Source organism: Miscanthus floridulus, chromosome 2, assembly GCF_019320115.1.
Source record: "Miscanthus floridulus cultivar M001 chromosome 2, ASM1932011v1, whole genome shotgun sequence".
NCBI classification, from domain to species: Eukaryota; Viridiplantae; Streptophyta; class Magnoliopsida; order Poales; family Poaceae; genus Miscanthus; species Miscanthus floridulus.
Genome location: NC_089581.1, coordinates 26,589,794 through 26,596,473, shown reverse-complemented (window position 1 = coordinate 26,596,473; position 6,680 = coordinate 26,589,794). Strand labels below are relative to the sequence as shown.

Genomic DNA, 6,680 nt, shown 5'->3' with positions numbered 1-6,680 from the left:
CAGCTACTAGGCGTCCTGTCAGATTCGAGAAGTTAGCTTAACAAGACCCAAATTTTCTCTCGACGGATTCAAGATGCTAGAACTGAACTGAACTATGACCAAACTTTTAATTTGGAATTGGCAAATCCAAGATCCCACTAATTTCTTATATTAAGATGAATATAGTTACAAGGCATGCACGGGAAATTGATTCTTTATTCAACTCGGTGACAAGAAGTTCGACTTGCTGCCAACCGCTTGGTGAGCTACAAGCTGCTGGATCCCTCTGCAGGTCCTTTGTTTTTTTTCTCGAACACACAACAGAGCTGCGTATCTTTGTATTAAGAAGAAAAAAAAAGGGGCAAGAGCCCTTGCAACACACGCCCACACTCCAAATCTCTTAGAAAGGTCCACTGCTGGACACCATACCATTCGCAGAATAGGACAAAGGAAGAAGTTGCAGTTCTTACATCTTACCCTTGATGAAGTGTTCTCTCCACTGCATAAGAACAGAGCAAAAAAAATATTCTTACTGAATATATTGTTACATTAGTATTCATGCATGTTTAGCTTAGTCCCTCCTGATAAGAAACAGAAATTATGTGACATGTTGCTTAACTAAGTCTAATAGTTGCTGCCCAATGGATGAGGATGACCAAACGTCAACAGTTGAACACAGATGATTGAAGCTCTTAATTTATAACAATATGATAAATATGCTACTTCGCTGAACTATAGATCAGAAAGATGGACAGCAACTACACAATCAAAAATCTGGAGTACCTTTTGATGGTGAGCTCAAGTGATAAAATTCAAAGATGCCAGTCCATATAGAGCTTGGGTAATTTTACCTAAACCTGCCCCCAGGATCCACTGAAATATATGTGAGGTTCCTCTTCCTCCCTGGGTAATTTTGTATTTCTGCAAACACCAAAGTACCAAACAGATGATAAAGTGAAGACATAGTATTATCACCAAAAAAATACACAATAATAAAATTAACACAACACCTAACCTGAATTAGCCTGTTTAAGGAAAATCACATATTCAACATATCTAGAGATGGATCCATGGATCCCTCAGTGGAGGAACACAACAATGTAAGGCATCACAAGCACTACTCAGAAACGATACCAATAGTTTTGTACCAACCATATTGGTCAAATGCTCAAATTCCTTTACATTGTCAAGTTTCAGTGGGGTTACAATCACTAGCAGCACTACACACGGGTTCAGGATCTACAGCTAGTAGCTCAACCACTCTAAAAGGCACTTCCTTTCTGCATTTTCTTATCATGTTCAGCCTTCTAATTGCATCCTCCATCCGTCTTTCAAGATTTTCAAGCTGCTTATATGCCGGAATAAGACCCCTTTCTTCTATATCCTCCAGTAGTTTCTCTCCATTCTGCATTCTCCCTGTCAAATACATAGCTCCAGTGAGTGTGATATAGGTAGTAACATTTGACCAAAGACCCTTAGATTTCATTTCTCCATAAAGATCTAGTGCATCAGAGATATGCCTGTCTTTGCATAAACCAGTAATTAGAACATTATAACTGACAACATCAACCTTCAATCTACACAACTCCATCAGCCTCTTCCAGTGCAAAGCATCAGCAATCTTGGATTCTTTGCAAAGACTGTGCATTAGAGTAGTGAAAGTAGCAACAGTTGGCACCATTCCTGAACGCATCGTACTACTGAAAACTATGACTGCCTCCCCAAGTTTTCCACATCTACAAAGTCCTCTAATAATTGAGCTCTCAGCAACTTCAGCAGGCACAATGCCAATAGCTTTCATTTCTTCTTTTAGTCTGAACGCTCTATCAATCGCACCAACCCGACATTTTGCGTTGACCAATGCAATATAGTGTGTATATGGTTGAAGCCCTACTTGTAACATCTCATGTAAAACTTCGTGACTCTGGTCCAAGTAATTTTTTCTGATCAATCCATTTATCATGGCACTAAAAGTTTTACTGCTGGGTGACATATGTAAACACTTCATACAATTGAAAAGTTGTAGTGCATTATGCATCTTGGATTTCTCACTGAAAGCTGTAATCAATATATCGAAAACTAACCTATCAGGGAAAATGCCTTCTAAGACCATCTTCTCCAAGAACTTAACTGCAATGTCAATCAACCCACACTCAGAAAGCCCAAGAATGAGCAAGCGATATGTAACATTGTCTGGCATGATTCCTTTCCTCACCATATATTTGTACAGATATAAGGACATCGAAAATTGTCCCCTCTTGACATACCCATGCATAAGTATGTTATAGCTAGCAGAGTTTGGATAAACTTCATTCTGATACATATCAGACATCATCCTTTTTATAGTATTCACGTTTCCACCCTTGAGGTACCCATTCATCAATGAATTATAGGCAATACAATCTGCATACAGGCCTTCCTTGCATATGATCTCCTGGAAAACATAAGAAGCAGCCTTCACTTGGCCTTCATTGATCAACCCATTCAGCAAGCAGGTGTATGCAACAGTATCAGGGACTACTCCTTTCTCCAACATCATCTGCAACATGACTAACGCAGGCAAAATCTTACCTTTCCTGCAAAAACCACTGAGAAGAATGGTGTAGGTATGGATATCAGGTAAGCAGTTGTTTTTTACCATTTTCTCGCATATATCCAAAGCTTCATCTAGGGTTCCATATCTGCAAATCCCAAGAAGTAGTGCATTGAAAGTTTTCTCATCAATAGCAGAAGGTATGTCAAGAAGACAGAACATAAACTGCTTTGCTTGTACCAAGTGGCCTCCTTGATATAATCCTCTAAGCAAATTCTGATATGTGCAAACATTTGGAGAATGGCCATATCTAACCATATCATCATAAACTGAAAATGCCTCAACTATGTTACCTCTGTGGCAATAACTATCAATTACGCAGTTAAAGGAGACAGAATCAAATGATATATTCATCCTAGACATGCATTGTCTGAAGTGTTCAGCCTCTGTAATCATTCCCTCTCTATAGAAAGCACGTAATAATGCATTATGGATAACTGGATTGGCAACTCGCCCCCTTCGATAAATGTCCACAAAATACTTTAGTGCTTCCTTGACATCCCCTGCCTTACAATAGTAACAAATCAGAGTTGTATATAGCACATCATTAGGTAAAATTCCACTTTTCGGCATCCTTGACAAAATTTCTTTTGTTTCATTCATCTTAGCCATCCTGCACATACCATTGATCAATGCTGAATAAGTGACGACATCTGGATCAATTCCATCCTCAAGCATACTCTTCAAAATTTGTTTAGCCTTGGAAATCTCACCCACTTGACAGAAACCATCAATGGGAATAGTACACATAGTCTTATTGATAGTTATACCTCTTGATTTCAGATCTTCCATAAGATCTAGAGCAGGTCCCAGCATGGAAACTTTGCAGTAACCATTCAACAAAGCACTATAAGTCAGTTCACTTGGCATGACACCAGTAATTTGCATTTCCGACATAACACTTAGGGCCTTATCAATTCTCCTGTTCCGGCAGTACCCATCAATCATTGTAGTGTAAGTAGCTACACTTGGAACCAAAGTTTGTCTCAGCATATGATTAAAGACATAGCGAGCATGATTTATCTTACCTTCACCAAAAAACCCATTGATCAAAGTATTATAGGTACATTCATCAGGTGTTAAGTCATTTTTCCTCATTCTTTTGAGCAAAAGGAAAGCACGTGCACTCCTCTTTATTCTACACAATTTATCTATCATGATGTTGTAGGTATATATATCTGCCTGTATACTATCCCTCTCCATATCTTCTAGAACACACAGGGCAGCCTTAAATCTTCCCTTCTTAACATACCAATGTAGTATTGTATTATAAGTGACAGAATTAGATAGGCGACAGCTCTTCATCTCCTGAAGCATATCTTCAGCCTTTCTAAATTCTCCATTGGTGCATAGGGAATTCAGAAGAATATTGCAAGTGGTAACATCCAAAGGAAACTACGGGCCAAACTCTCTCTCAAGAACAACCAAACATGCTTTGATTCCCCTTTCTCCACAAGAGCATTAAGGACGGTATTGCAAGAAACAGGTGAAGCCTTAAAGTCACAATCATCCATAAAGAGAACTGCCACAGCTGCATCGAGCACTTTTCTTTCCTTGACATATGCTTTGACAAGGAGTTCAAAAACAACATGATTGGTGGAATCAAAACGTGAAATGATCCGCAAGAGGGAGGTAAAAATAGCAGTGCAGGAGAAACCCGTCACAGCAAGATGCTTCAACACTGACATTGCTTGCGAATGCATTTGAGCCTGGATGAGAATTGGAACAGCCATACAGTAAATGTAGGTAATTCGGTCTAAACCTGATCCCTCCACAATAGAACTCAGTATCTTCAAGGCCAATTTTCCATCAGACTTGCCAAGGCTCCCAAATTTGTAGGCCATCTGATTCAGGGTCTCTGGTGTCCTATGTGACAAAGCAGGTGGATGAAGTGGCGCAAAGCATCTGGTGTCCTATGTGACAAAAGGGTACCACAGAAGCTAAAAGGCAAGTTTTATAGGACGGCGATTAGACCTGCTATATTGTATGGTGCAGAATGTTGACCTACGAAAAGACGACATGTTCAATAGATAAGTGTCGCGGAAATGCGTATGTTGCGTTGGATTTGCGGTCATACAAGAAGGGATCGAGTTCGGAATGATGATATACGTGATAGATTAGGGGTAGCACCAATTGAAGAAAAGCTTGTCCAACACCGGTTGAGATGGTTTGGACATGTCCAACGGAGACCTCCAGACAGCGGTGGACCTAGAAAATATTTCAGGGGGGCTGAACAACACTGTTGTTCGATCTTAAGTCTCAGCCCCCCTACACTATAGAACTTTGCCTAAAAATTTATGGGGGCTCCACAGGGGGTTCCACTGCTGCGATATGGGTAGGGGGGCTTGAGCCCCCCCCCCCCCCCCCCCGCCCCACCGCTGTGTCCGCCCCTGCCTCCAGAGGCACCGGTGCGTAGTGGAATCCTAAACCAGGATAGTAACGTGGTGAAGAGAGGCAGAGGAAGACCGAAGTTGACTTGGGTAGAGGCAATAAAATGAGACTTGAAAGGATGGAATATATCCAAAGACTTAGCCTTAGATAGGAGTGCTTGGAAAACAGCTATTCACGTGCCTAAACCTTGATTGCTTCTGCTGGGTTTCAACCCTAGCCTACCCCAACTTGTTTGGGAATTAAAGGCTTTGTTGTTGTTGTTGATGATGATCTGATTCAGGGTCTCCCATAGCGTCATAGTCTGAATGGTAATGATGCTACTGTCAATTCGAAGTGCTGAAAGAAGGAACCAAATCAATGAAACAGCGATTGCACACAGGAAATCTGCTGGGACTTGGAGTTTTACTTCTAACTTCTAAGGAAATGGTACTTCAGTCTCTAGGATTGGCATCTGATACTGGAGTAGCACACACTATCATACGTGTATGCACATTTCTCCAGTGAAATGTGGAGATAATCTTCAATTGAACTGATAGACAAACATAGAACAGCCATAACCAGAGTTTGACATGTTCATTATCACAGTAGTTAATCAAGTGCATTACAAACAGATGAAGAGAGAATCAAGATAGAAAACATGTGTGGAATGCACAACCAGTAGCATTCTCAAATCTTCAGATTTGCACGAATTAATGAGCACTTTTAGTAATTGCAGAAAGCATGAAGTTAGGGTAATTCTTATAGGCCTGGGGTTTGCATTTTGCACTAGAAAGATCAACTAAAGTACTAATACCCGATTTCTTTCCCCTAAACCTTAGAATTAATGAACTACGGAACATAGAAATAACATGTACACAGGTTTGCTGACTGACTGTTCCTATCTACTGATACTAGGGTCAAGCAGTTTTAGTTTTCGCGGAGAATTTTACCTGGGGCGTTGTTGGAGCTGGCAGCGATACGGGGGCGTGCGGGTGGCCTAGCGCGGAAAGGGAGTCGCGAGGAGTAAGCCGCCGCTTTGCACTCGATGATCCTGCGGCGATACGAGGAGTGCGCCAGCGACGAGAACGGTCGTGCCATTAGCGCAGCAGACGCCTCGCTCGGCTGCTCGCGCTCACGCCGCCGCTCAGCTACTGGCGCCACGCGCTCGCGCCGCCAAGCCGCCGCTCTTAGGGTGTGTTTGGTTGGTGGGATGGAGAAGAATGGAATGGAGCGGCTCCAACCTTGGTGGTGTTTGGTTGAGGAACGGTGGAATGGACGCGCAGCCTGGGGCGGAGCCGCTGGAGGGCACGCGGCCTGGGGCGGGCGGAGCCATGGCCGTTGGGCGCGCGGCCTGGGGCGGCCGAAGCTGTGGCTAGGGTGCGCGGCTGGAGTTGCGCTAGGGGCGGGCGGAGATGGCTAGTCGGCGGCGGTGAGATGGCTAGCCAGCGGCGGAGCCAAGGGCCCTGGGCGTGATGCCTGGGCGGCGGACGCGAGGACGGCCATGGCTTGCGTGAAAGAACAGAGGAAGGAGAAGAACTGAAGAAGCGATGTTTGAATGACATGTGGACCCCATACTTAACGGGGTTAAAACATATGTTATCTGATTTTAGGGGGTGTTTGTTCTTTAGTCGGTTCTAAAATTTATGTCACATCAAATATTTAGATATTAATAAAGAGTATTAAATATAGATTAATTACAAAATCAATTATATAGATGGAGATTAATTTACGAGACGAT

The 6,680-nt window shown here is 42.5% G+C and overlaps 1 pseudogene; it reads right to left on the bottom strand.

Annotated features, from left to right (window-relative positions):
- Positions 1-358: 358 nt before the first annotated feature.
- LOC136538278 (pentatricopeptide repeat-containing protein At5g55840-like) lies at positions 359-6,475 on the bottom strand (annotated as a pseudogene).
- Positions 6,476-6,680: the final 205 nt, after the last annotated feature.